This window comes from Spodoptera frugiperda, chromosome 4 (genome assembly GCF_023101765.2).
Source record: "Spodoptera frugiperda isolate SF20-4 chromosome 4, AGI-APGP_CSIRO_Sfru_2.0, whole genome shotgun sequence".
NCBI lineage: Eukaryota > Metazoa > Arthropoda > Insecta > Lepidoptera > Noctuidae > Spodoptera > Spodoptera frugiperda.
In genome coordinates this window covers 3280226-3294927 of record NC_064215.1, presented here as the reverse complement: position 1 = coordinate 3294927, position 14702 = coordinate 3280226, and the positions used below count along the sequence as shown (strand labels likewise).

Below are 14702 nucleotides of genomic sequence, written 5' to 3'. Positions count from 1 at the left end.
CTGACGGACGCGAAAGGACGCACCAACATCACTGAATACTAATGAACCATTTCTTTACAAAATAATTTGAATAAGTTTGCCGAATGCATCCGTGCGCTTCAACTTTTTTAACATGGAAAGTATAACATCAATGCTAATGGATTGCTTTTATGTCACTAGCACAAAGCCCTCTTATTAGGTTTCGAGATATTCATTTATTCATAGACAGATCTACATTTCTAAATCCGCTTATCTGGAAAAATAATGTTTCGTTTATCTTTAGAATTTAGATCATCAGATCTGATCAAGTGATCCATCAAAACTATTGACGAAATGAAGATGACGATTAGAAATAGAAAACAGGTCGCATTGGTTTATTTTATTGGGTAGCAACTCGTTTTTGATACCGCAAACACAAGTTATATACTCTAGAAGATAAAAGACTCTAGTTTTGGTACCATCTAACAATTTACACATAATGATGAGGAGCTAAAGCTTCTCACTGTACAACTGTAGTTCAATTCACATGTCAAAATAAAAAAAAAACAAATCTAACATTCTCAGCACGAAAAAACTAGACCACTTATAAAGTTCAATTGAATCGAAGAATCTCCAACTCGAGGAAGTCTATGATGTTTATAGATAGCACAAAAAATCTAGAAACCTTTGAAGAACTAACAGTACCGAACATTAATTGCGAAAATTCTTGTTTTAACAGTGTAACCCCCGTAAGGTGCATTAGTATAGCATAGCGTGCCGTTCTCACACTCTGATTCACACGGCTCAAGACTGCATTATGAGGATGGTTAATGGGTACCAACCACGCGGATGTGCATTGCTAGATCGATGAACGTAGATGACATAAATGCATAACATTTGAAAAAACTTACATGTTTAATAGTGCATAAAACTGATGCATAAGCAATGATATTTCCATCTTTTCTGGTAATGACAAGATATTTCAAGTGAACACGCAGTATGCGTATTGACTCATTTTAATATAAGGTTGTCTACATTAATATTGGGTATGAATTTATAGCGGTACTTAGGAACCTACCATTAAAAAACAACAAGTGCTGAAAATAAACAAATTCCAACACATACAATGACATAGAAGTACAACAACAGTAGGTACAATACACAATAGCACAGAAATGTGACCCAGAAAAACTAAGCAAACAAAAAATGCCAAAGAACCGATGATGTCATTCGCTGAAAATGTACTTCAGACACCCACGAAAAGAGAAAGGGTAATATATTCTGAATCGACGACCACCCAGGATACTGAACGTCACTCCCAATCAAAAGATATTTAATTCGATTCCATTAAAGTCAAATCACTTAACGATAATAATGTAGCAAACCAAAGAGAAATTATTGCAATGCTTGCGTAATGATATTTGCATAAATGTTTGGGCATTAAATGTTTGCATAAAACTTCAGCTCATTTTAAAGATAAAACGTCATTAAAAGCCTTGCACGGGTATGTAGGTACAACGGTTGATGAAATATGGCTGAATTTGTAATGCGTGCCACGATCGTTGGAAAAACCGAATCAATATCGAACGATAGGCCGGAATACATTGGCTGACAGACGAAGCTACCCCAGTTCAGGCAAGTCCCAGAGAAACGAGAAATCAAATTACTATTCATAAAGACGAAAATATCCGATCAAAGCAAATATCGAAAGTAAATAGAGACAAACATGTTTCACAGAAAAGCGAAATCAATTTTGTCATTCATAAATTGACGTTTATTTAGGTTTCTTATTAGATCCTACCTGTGGAACGTGGAATGAATTCTTAACTACGGGTAAACTACATGAATTATGATGCTGACATCACACTACACACATAAAAAGATTAGCTCAATGTACGCCTACTTCAAAAATTCAGAAAAATAACATTTTGCCGAACAGATTTAAAAGTCATTGCTTTATAGATTTGTATGTCATTCGTTATCAATGTTCCATTTAAAGCTGAAACATGACTAACATGTAGACATGACACTGAACATGCGATAATACTCCGTGTCAACATTTACAAATCTCATAAAAGTGAAGAGACAAAGTTTGCAGACTTTCTTTTTTACATCAGCAAATAATAATTTTACGTAACACTCTTCTCTTTGTTCGAACACCAAGATATAAATTTCAACAATAATCTGTTAACCCCTCGTGCAACGGACCGCTAAATCTAGAAACATGATTTTCGCTTCAATATTGCGAAGATGCTCAAACGAGGCAACGTCCCACAACGCAATATTCTCTGAGACCATATATCTTATAAAATGAAAATGTAAATCATATAGCCCAAGTTAGTGGATCACGTAGATGAAATTGTGGTTGTTAAACAAACCAAACCGATGAGTCAGAGATACTTGTTGCTCGACTTTTTGCTTAGAGAAAACAGGACCATTACATAGATCAGAGCAGACTACATGCTGAGCACGTTGCAACATAGATTCGTCTCGCGACATGCGCCAAACATCGTGTTGATCATAGCAATTCTAAACATTAAATACCGATTCCCACTTTGTTAATGTGTTCTGTTTACGGTCCAGATAAATTGAAATCGAATTTAAACACGAATGCTTTTAATAACATACAAACCGTTTAAAGAACTAATGAAGTAATACACAAACGCGGACAATTTAATGGGAACAATAACCTCGTGTATCTCAAAACTAATTTTTCGCGCGCACCCATTTTGGGAGCGCTAAAATCGTAGCAACTTTATTTAGTCAACGAGATAATGTTCTTATACAGAATGAAACAAATAAAACTTGATTACAGTATTGCGTTTTTGAACAGACATTAAACCAGAATGCACTGCAGAATTTCTTTCTTGGACTGCAGACAAAGATTCGTTTTCCTTCTTGTTTCAGTGGTACAGCTAGTTATTCCCTGTTGTCGAATACGGACTTAATAAGCTGGTGTAACTGCGGATCGTGGACATCAGTATCCACAAATAAAAGTAAAGCCGGACCGGATTTTATCGAAAGCCAGTCTCGCCTTGGAAGATCTCACTTAATTTATACGGTAACTTACAGTAAGTGGTGGGCACGACTTTTTTGGCACACGGCATTGAGTGGCGCAGCCGTTGGCTATATTAGGCATCGAAGTTACAATCGATCAAAATATATTTGCAGAAAATAGCATCAGTGTGCTTACTAATGAAGAGAAAGGGTTGTCAATAACAACTGTTTGATCAATACAGTACCATAACATATCCAAAATAATCTATTTGTAGACAAGGAAAAATTTATTCGCAAATTGCCTTACAAAGCTATTTGTTCAGGAATTAGGGGCACTCTCGTCTCAAAATTTGTAACAACGTAATATAAAACAGAACTTAAACCAAAAAATATAGGAATCCGTGATATCGTTTTACCACATTTACAACACGATGAAACATTTTATCAACTTTGGTCAATGAATGGATAAAAAGTATTACGCACACGGTTGCCATAATTGCAATACAATGAAAGTTACGCAAATGATGTAAAAACAAGCACAGATGTTGCGAATAACCGAACGACATCAACGATCATATTACATATAAAATAATAATACATAATATATAGCTAAAATCTGATTTTCCTTATAACGGTAAGCGGATGAATTTCACCTTATTTTTTACCAATTATGTTATCAAGCCTAATGACTTCCATGGAACTGAGGATTAGCCTTATTTTGGGCACACATTGAGCACAGTCCAATGCCGAAAATTTAATTTCCTAAAAGGAGACAAAAGAGATAAAAGGATGTTAGACAGATCAACATGGTATTAGAGTCACGTAAAGGGTCTTGTTAGTCAAAACAGGACTAAATCAACGCTTTGAAATGGTAATTCTGATACAAATGAAAATTCGTTGTATATTCAATATGAAAATAAAGTCTTTGAAATGAATTTACGAAGCAATAACACAATTTATAAGGAATATTTTATGCTTTGTGTGAAGTTTCCTAACTTCTTTTGTTAACCCAAATCTGCCTTTTTAAAAGGCGAAGTAGCACAAAGCGAAATGTCTCTTTCAAGGTCTTAAAATTTTGCAGTCCGTGACTTAAAATGACATCAATATGGGCTAAATTTTAAGCTTACATGATTATTTACACCCCTTGTGTTTCAATGTGACCTAAAAATCACTCGTTACGTAACATGAACATGCTCTATCTTGCGAAAATAAGCTGAAAACAACATTTTGTCGTCAAAAATACTTAGCTCAACTTCGTAGATGCACTTTTTGGCCGAATTCCATCTTATAAGTACCTACCGAGTCTACCTAATCCACCGAGTCACATTTTAAGTAAAGTTGCACAAAATTCCGCAAAAATTCCGCTTTGACTGCAGTGAAATTCAAATTGGAAAGTCAAGTTGCGATTTAACGAGCTGAAATTATGGAGCAATATGTGTTTTCCTTATACGTAATCTGGATCACGTACTTAAAAGCAGTAGGGTTACAGGATATATACAGAGAGATATACAGAGACAAGAGAACTACAATAATATTTCAGCCAACATAAACAGATAATTGAAACATTAAAACAGCTAGAAAGATCTAATGAACACCATCCTAATTTAACAATTTGGCGTAAAGCACACGGTGTGGAGCACAATGTATTCAAAACAGCATTATGATTCAGCACGACCCGAATCATTGTGTATATTTAGATTTTGTACCGTTGACAATTATTTAGGAGCTGCAGCGGTAGGTAGGTCAAATTGTCTATGTAAACTAAGCTGAGTAGGAAACGTCTTAGAGAATATTTTTGAACAAAAGAAAATGTATTTTAAGAAACACAATTGAATGGAAATTACGGATACAAATTACACTGTCAGAAATGTATGTTTGTTAATATTCAACGTCTTGTAAACCATGAAGGTTGAGTATGTTATTGTATTGGTGACGTTGAAGAGAATTGCATATTTTTCAGGGTGCTTTTCCACCAGAGATGTACTATGCTACGTTGCTGTGGATGCGTTTGACTTCCACGAATCATATTTATTGCCACACATAGCTTACCACTGGTGGAAACGGACTAAGGTAAACTATGTTTTTTATATGGAAAGATGCGTGCTATGGCTTCCTTACTATCGATATATCGCATACCCAAGCTACGCATCTTACTCGCACAGCTATCTTGCGGCGACGCATCTTTATAGTACAGGTACATAGTTTAGTGTCAGCGGAAATGGTCACATACTTTCACAGCTTAGGCATTGCATCTTCATAACATAGCTAAATTGCACATCTCTCGAAGAAAAGTAGCCTAAAATTACTGCATGGACTAATGAAAAGTAAGGAACACTATCACATCTAGCTCCCATAACTCATCAGAAATTGAACCATATTTCCAATTCAATAATAAAAGCGGCATAACCATTATCATAATACTTTATGAGCTACATATTAATCACAATTACAACCTTAAGCTGAACATTACAGCCTATCAGAGTATATTCAAACGTAAATTATCATTAACCTAATTTCCATTGTGAATGAGCAATTTTTGTCTGATCTACTACGACACAGGCATGAGGAAGTTGTTATCGGGAGAACATGGACGTTATACTCCCAATTCATATCATTCATAATTGAATTCATCATATTTGAATCAATTGTTCAGGATTTAATTCGCAGGATGTGATTCCTTTTCATTGAAGGATTGCAAAACTAGACAGCAAATTATATTTTAGCATGTAAGGGTATCCTTTGTTGGGAGTCCAAATAAACAAACAAAAATAACAATTATATTGGTAGACATGATAATTTACTATAGGGATCGTCATGCTAGTGATAATCGTCACTAGCCTAGGTATGCGAAGCCATACTTGCGATCTGTTTTGGATAGACCTTATCAAAATCTGTATTAAGGCTATAATCCTATATCGGCTAAGCGGATCCGACACTAAGGTCGTATGTGAAGGGTTCTAACATTGAAAATTTACCTTCGCTATAAGTGTTACTGACATAAATGCTATCAGTACATAATGTTAGCATAGATTTAGAAGCTATGTAGCCATTGAAGATATTTTTATCAGATCGTTGAAATATTACGAAATATTGCGCAGCAAGCTCAAGAATAGTGATAAAAATTACGTCTGTTCAAGGACTTTTCTCAAATAACATCTTCAAAGATGTTATGACCGATTCATTTGAAGTTATCGTTTAATAAGATGTCTTGAGAAAGTCCTTGTTAAGCAATAAAGATTACTTTTTACGGTCTAGACAACTTTCTACTTGGTTTAGATGTGAGATGCATCTCGGAAACATAATTTTATCATTCCTCCTACTTGAACTCAAGCCTTGCTTATTTATTAATGAATACTAAGATACTTTAGCTTACGCCATTGTCATACATCTAGTATAAACATCTCGAGCAATTCTGAGAGCACTTAAAATCAGCAAATCTAACACAACCATGTACCTAAAATAATTTTTCTTCTCTCTTCTTACAAGCACTTACATCCTAGATGCCTATATTAACTTTAATAGTGGGAGTCGCAGCGAGGTAATAATAAGTGCACTTTAGATCACTTCACTTGCTACTCGTATGAAGATAGAAGCACTAAAGCGTATAAAGCCTCACTTAATACATAAAGAACTGCCTCTCTCATCGAGTCATGAAGTCATTGATTATTTATTTACTTAAACAATACACTATTATTTTCTGCAGCACATCAATTTCAAAAGATGTTTGCGTTTCTTTCCAAGTCTAAAAATAGCATTTATTCAAATCTGACAGATAGCAGTAAAAACTGAACATGTACTACACGTATACAGATAAATAAATAATATTCTCATTAGTCTGGCCCGTATATTACAGTCATAACCTCTTGAAAATCTGAAACCATTAATTCTTTACACGAAATTGGCATTGATGAATATATTTAATGTTCTCTTATTGGCTTTGGCAATATATGTGTGATGTTAACGACCTGTTTTGCATGTACTAAATAGTGTATGCCCCCCATAACTCATTGGGGTTCAACATACGACTGAGATACTTTTTTAGTAAACAAAATAGCTATATAACTATCATATCCTGTTTCTATGACAACCAGGATCAACAAGTCCACTTCATCATCCAAACTTCTCAAGTTTTTAGAAATGGTCATTTAGTCAGTGACCGCTACAAACGCACCACAATTTTCAAGACTAAACACACATAACCTCTTAGAAAAATCAATATGTAATAAATATTTAATGCATTCATCAAGTACAATGAGGTTCAACGACTCGGCTATTTGAGTTACAACGTGACATCTCACTCCTGGTCGTGTTTGCTTTTTTTGTAACCTTAAAGCCGCGACTTGGTACCAAACAATTGATTTAATGTTACACTGCAAAAAAGAAGAATGCAGGATCTGATAAAGAAGAATAAACTGGCTGATAATATATTCAAAACAGATTCTGTTTATTTAAAAGATGAAAATATTACGGAAGAATGAACAAATGTAGGTAAGTACTTACAACTATTTGCTTTAGAAGATAATACGGGATGTTTGCCATCTAAACAGTATTATGCACACACCGCGGCCTTCACATTGTTAAATCAACTACAGTTCTAATCAATTGAAAACGTTAAACGAAACTTCACAAGTAACTGAATAGCAAAAAAGTTGCCAAAGTTATAACATCAATAAACTAACTCGAACAAGTACAAAGTCATCTTTAGGCAAATTTCGAAGTTATAAAACAAACACAACTCGTTTTCGCAAAGAAAAACATCAGAGAAGCGGGAATAAAATATAACTTTTGGCAACTTTCTCTCGAGGAGCACGATTGGAGGGATTTATGATGCAAATACAAGGATAACTTAAACGATGTCGCATGTTTATGTCAGTTATTAATTTAAAAAATAAAATAAAAAAGGAACAATACCTTTTGAATGAAGATGAAACAAGTAAAAAAAATAATCACTAGTAAACACAAACACAGACACAAGTTCGTATTTAGGTTATAGTAGTTTCGTATTAAGTACCAGGTCGACAGAACAGCGCAGGAGGTAAGCGCACCTGTTACCGCGACGCGAGGAACGTTACTGGCACGAAGCGGTCCATTAGTCGCGCGGCACACGTCATGCGGAAGCCGGTTCTGTTGGACACCGATGCCTTCGAAGAAAACCGCGATAAAAGATGCATTCTACACTCGGCGAACGCAAAAAATGACACATCAAAAGATGACGAAAACATCAACAAACGCAAATTAAACGTGCATTTATATTTAACACTGACTAGTTGCGTCTGTGAGGTCGTACGCGTCGTAATTGTGTAAATTGGTAGTTAATTACGATAAATGATGTGTGGATAAAAAAATTGATCACTATGCAATCTACAATACACAGAAGATTGAAGCATCTTTTAGTTTCTTCTGTTAACAACAGTTACAGACACTATTAACTATAACAACAGTTACTATCCTTGCACGTTTTTATCAAAAATTGCAAGGATACTCACGTATTTGCCATTGGATTTTTATGAAATAAAAGTTACGTGTGTCTAATTTCCATCAAATCAGCATAGTATGTTTTGCATAATGCGTTTTCAAACGTCATACGCACAGAATCAACATCTAAAAGTACATATGTATAGAAATTAGGTGTTAAATGTCGTATTTTTCTATCAAACACATTTACTTTTAGAAGAACACACTTTGCTCTTGTGAGCGAATATTTATTTCGACGAAAGTTACACAGTCAGCTTACAGACGATAAAAGGAAAAGTTACGTTACCGAAATGGGGATTAAATAAAAACAGAATATAATATAAAGCTTTTACATAAGTTGGCTGCGAAGGATACATGAATACATCTGTTGTTGATACTTATTATAAAAGTTATTTACTTTTGCGTGAGTAGGTAAATTATAATCCCTTTTGTTTGTAGTGAATAAAAGAACAAACTTACTTTTCCTTTTTGAGATTTAATACTTTTTTTCTTTTATGAGGCAAAAGAACAGATGATTCACCTATTGGTAACAGATCAGTGCTGCCCATGGATTCTCGCAACACCAGAGGACTGACTGTGTTACTGGCCTTTTAAAGAGGAGGACCCTTGATGAACCAATTTTTTTACTGTATAAGCCGGTAAACGAGCAGACGGACCACCTGATAGTAAGCAATCGCCGCCGCCCGTGGACACCCGAAACACCAGAGGCGTTACGAGTGCGTTCCCGGCCTTTTAGACGTTAGGAATTTAAGGGTTGTTGGGGAATCGCCAATTGGGAAGGGGGCTAATTGAGCCTTAGATTTACTAAGCAATTTTTCGTTTGGTAAATATTGTCGAAAGTAGGTAAGGTTTTTTCAGCATTAGAGAATTACGTCACACATCTAAAACCACGTCACGTAATTCCACGAAGGTCGCACAGAAGGAATGAATGAAGGAAGGAAGGAAGGAGGATTTAACGAAACAAACCTAAATACGGCCTTTTTGCTGATTATGTTATAGCCCCATTTAAAAGAGGTCAAGTTCATTGTTTTACATCTGACGAGATACCACGCTTCCCGTGTAGTTTCTATATTTAAAAACATAGATATTGTTACTGACTAGATAAATAAAGTTAAAACTTCATGCTGAACAGCATTCAATATAAGGCTGAAAAGAACGACTCTCAAGGAATCTACAAAACAATTTGTACGGAAGAAATCCTATCAAACCAACAACACAACACAACGTCACGCCTTTTTTATCCCCGAAAGAGTAGGCAGAGGTGCACATTACGGCACGTAATGCTGTTATACTATGTGCACTCACTTTTCACCATTGGTGTCGTAAGTCCCAAATAATAGGGGTTGAGCCTATTGCCATTATACTGGACACAATTCTAGACTCCGTGTTACTACTGAGAAATTTTCGAAAAACCGAAAAAAGTCCAGTAATACTTTGTCCGATCCGGCGTTCGCACTTGCAACCACTTGACCAACGAAGCAGTATTATCAAACCAATACTGATAAATACGAAATGCAACAATATCAATTTTATTTACATTGAACTAACTACATCAAGCTGGTAACTACATTGTAAGCAAAACCACTTCACAAAGTAATCTGATAAAGCCGGACTAGCACATAACACAGTAATATTAAGGGCTCTCTTGGTTATAATAATATGAAGAAACAACCGAGGATAGCAACACAAATAAGGAGAAAGCGTGTTGCCAACATCTGGCCAATAAACATGTAGAAATTCATTCACCTCCAATTGATTATCATAACGGACAAGTTCTGCACGTGTGGGCAGATGAATTTAAGATCCAATATAAAAAAACTCTCGATCACAATCGAGTGCTAATCGATCAAATCCATATTTATCAATGAGAACTCGATTATCGATGTACATAATTATTTGAACTTGAAATGTTTTGACTCTTTATCTTATTATGTAGATTAAGCATTTCGGTAAATCATTAATTTTATGCTTTGTAATCACACACTTGTAGATCCTGTGAATTGCATATTTCATACATTTGATTGGAGTATCGAGTTGATACATGTTTAACGCAAAAACTAATACATAAATATAGATGATATTGGATACACAGACAGACCATGACCTACATTAACAGGATTTTATTTAGAAAATCAAATTAATGTTTTCTAACATATCATACTCACAAAAACGATAAAATGGATGCACCAAATAATCTTTCAAAATCAATTAGCATAGTTAATAATAAATTATTTACCTAATATTAGAATAAAAAAGTCAAAATGACTTATTTCTAATAAAATATAATAATATTAAAAATGTTTGTCAGTCGGTCAGTCTTCTGAAGAACGTGGTTTCTGGTTTACACATCTAAATATTCAATATCCTATCAAGAATCACTCGTGAGTATCACTGTCCTAGAATAAGACTCTCTAAAATGGACATTAATTTATTGACGGAAGTTCCCGCCTTAAGTGCTAATTGCAGATTAAAACCGATAGTATTCTCACAATAACACTTTCTTTTTCAAAGAAATTAATCATATGTAGGTAAACTGCTACGTAGTTGAAACGTCAAGATAGCTGACTTCATACATCAAGTATTATTGGAATTTACGGATACGCACTTTTTGACACCAGATTTAGGTCCTACATTAGGGTCAAATTTTAGCTTAAGACGACGATGTACACACAGCTATATCATTAGCGAAATACAGACGAGGTTAACGAGTCAAAAAACCAGCATCAGCTAAAGTAAGATCCACTGCAAATCACATGCAAATGAATTCAATCTATTTTTATCTTCTCGACGCAGAACAAGTCCTAAGTGAGATGGCCTAAGCCAGTCCCGTTTTACTACAAGTTTCTCCTTCCTATATAGCGCTGGTAGAAAACTGTGAAACTAACTGAACATCCCCGGAGGGTACGCGACAATTTGTTCTAAGTGTTACGTCCGACGATCCCTAGAGAATTCTTTACTTTCTAAGAGGCCAACAATAACAGAATTACGTTACTTTGTTATGTCTTGTACAACGTGAGTTAATTGCATTTTCGTCTCAAATTCACACTATATGTTATTGTTATGAAAGTAGAAACATGGTCTGAATATAAATTCACACTTAACTACATTGTATCTCTTTGTGTAACAAAAGCTGATGGAATTAAAATGGAAAATAATATTACAAGTAACAACATCATAGTTGTCTCTAGAGGCTTAAGCAGTCGTGTTTAGAAGTCGTTCATGTAATAAGCAGGCAGCCTAAGGTTCGTAGGAAACAGGCATTTCAATGTGTCTTGGGTTTATTATTATTAACTGATTTGGAAGATTATCATCCTGATGTGATTAATACTCTTGATAAGAACAGAAATGAAACTTAATACGCAAACAAATTATCAGTCACAAAAACTCATCCCGTATGATTCAAAATGTAAAAATAATGCAACAAAAGTCTCCTCCAAAGCAATCTAAGTATAGAACAGCTCGAAAAGAACACTCCTCTCATAACGATTCATTTCGCGATCAACTTTTTAGTCAATTTCCGAAGAACCAATTACGTGGCAACTTCGCCCTAAAGGATAACTGCGTCGCCAGCTCGGAAATGTTGACTCACCACTCGAGAGGACAGGCACAATCTTCATTTGATACGTTCAAACATTTACTTAACGTGTTATCAATATTTAATTAATGTCCTGCTACTGTTTGTGGTAAACGAGAAACTCTGTAGAAGTCCGTTTGATCGATTATTACGAACATTCTTTGTTATTCTTCCAAAGACGTTCGGGAGATTATTTATAAATGGGATTGATTGGAATAAACTGAGTTCCACACACCACTGTTTGATATTTTGTACCAGTTTCGCAGATGAAGCGGAGCAAAAACTTTAAGTGTCTTCCTTCAATGACCTTCTGCCCCAGTTTTATTGAACGATTACAGAAACAATACATTTTGTTCTCATCGTCTCAACAAAAACATTGGACAATTTACAGCTGTACCGTAACAAAAGCTTTAGTCAAGAATCATTACAGTCTAGATTGTTAAAGGCATCAATTAATTTGTAGCGTGCCTTCTAGACACGGATCATAGACAACAGTTTCGAGTGATTAGCGCATAAATAGGAGACTACAGACTACCAACACTCGTAAGTGTTGTATTAACCAGTTTTGTAGACATAAATCGAGGTCGAAATCTATCAAGGAACCGCAAGAGTGAAAACAACTAAAGATAAGATACATTATTCATTCTTGCATCCGTAACTCAAGCTGTTAACAAGTGGTATCGCTAAGCGTAAGTTATCAATGTAATCGCAGCAAGCTAAACGCTAAGCAATTTCTACCGTTAGATGGAATTTCACCAATTTGTGGTGAGCGACAGTTTGCGAGAAAAACATAAATATAAACAGACAAGTCATTTATCTCGTACATTGCTCTACTCGCCATGGCGGGACTCGATGTATTATGTTACACGTGTTTAGAAAAACAATATTTTAAAAATATCGAGAGTAAATTAGCATCTAACAGATGGGCATGACATTTACAACGATTGAAATGGAATTATCTCATAAAACACCTTTTGAAGTATGATAATTCGTGTAATACGAGTTTAACGGGCCATATAAAATGTCACGGTTATTATTCAGGACAAAGGTATGTCAAAGAAAATTGAAAGAATGACGAAACAATGGGAGAAGAATAGATGACGAAGACTAGATGAGACTACGAGGCTGAATACTAAGATTTATTTAAAAACTGTTACCAATACACCCATTGAAAATCCTTGCCGACAAACAATAATGGATTCACAACCACAAACCACTTTCAATAGTTAGTTCTGGATGACTTATTTACAAGAGAACTGTACGATGTCTTAGCTCATCGTGTACTCGAGACATCCACATCACTTTCGCCGACACCACGTGTTGAGTTCACAGACGATAAGGTGAGGTGACAGGTTTTATTAGTCCATCACCAATCAGAAGCAGGGTAACATGTCTACCTCAAGTGATTTGCAACCTGCGCCTCATGATAAGTGGCTGACTCAACATATCAAGTAGCTATGTTTCTATATGTCACGCACAGAAATAAATTACTGACTGTAGCTGTATCTTAATGTCTATATCCGTTACTAGGTTTGTAGACTTCTAAGAATTAACGAGAAAGTATCAGGACAAATTCGCACTTGCTTGGACGATGCATGCGAGTGTCGATGATCTAGTTTCTAAATTCTTCAGACAAATTAGATTACAATCTATCATTTCTTCAGAGACAAACTTAAACGATCTGGCGACACTGCTTTAAGCAAGAGATTATTTGCCAAAAATATATTTTCCTCAATTACAAGGACGGACGTAGTCATGTATGAGACTACTATTAATTACTCCTCCTTCAAATCCGGAAATTCTATTAGATTTTACTCCAATCCCTAGGCTAGGTACAAACTTTGTACAAAAGAAAATGAGGTCCATTGATTTCTCCAATTTAGAACCTAAGAAAACGCAACGTTCGAACGGAAACCGCGAGTATTGCCTACATGTAGTTACTTTACGGTCTGCCGGTCATTGCGAGCGTTGCACTGACCACTACTAGACTGCCTGCATATCGACACAAGTACCCATCTATTGGTAATTGCGTAGTTAAAATAAGTATCGTAAATTACCTGTTAGGTGTAATTACTGAAGGTTCTCAGATATGTTCTGATTAAGGTTGCTGTTGCATTATCTGAAAGTTTGGCCGTGGGTGCAAGGCAAAACAACACATTAGTTTCATTATTATTGTCTACTTATATGGGCTCACAAATAACGCATTTCGGAGCACAAAATTGGATAGCAAACGAGTTCAGTTAGATTAGTCATTAAACGGTAAAATCGTGCATTAATGGAATTCTTCAGTATCTATAAATCAAGCCGACTTATCTTTTATTTTTAGTAATTACTACTCGAGTTTTTATCTTAATGCGAACGGCAATAAGGAAGCTGACTGCATTCAGCGTCGCGAAAAAGAATGAATGGAAAATTAATGAAGCTAGAACATCTAATGTTTCTAGGTCTCGCAAAAGCTAGGACACAGATGTTTTAAACTAATTGGTAGACAAATTATACTTCAAAGTCTCTGTAATCCCCAATCCGCAAAGTGTTCCAGTTAAATGGCATTGACATTTCATTGTCTGGAGCCTGGATAGCGAGACTAAGCCGAGATGAAATCAGCCCGCGTGAGGTTTTTAGAACAAGAGCTAACAATGCCGGGCCTTAATGCCTGATGTAAAGGACTTGAGATAGAAACGAAATAAAATGTAGACTT

At 35.4% G+C, this 14702-nt stretch overlaps 1 protein-coding gene across 1 annotated transcript in view; it reads right to left on the bottom strand.

The window, feature by feature from the left end:
* LOC118272387 (supervillin) overlaps window positions 1-8031 on the bottom strand; it is a 204800-nt gene extending 196769 nt beyond the window's left edge. The window contains 1 exon segment of the mRNA XM_050693448.1: window positions 7867-8031. The gene's annotated coding sequence lies outside the window, so the exon portion shown is untranslated.
* Between the last annotated feature and the right edge of the window lie 6671 nt (window positions 8032-14702).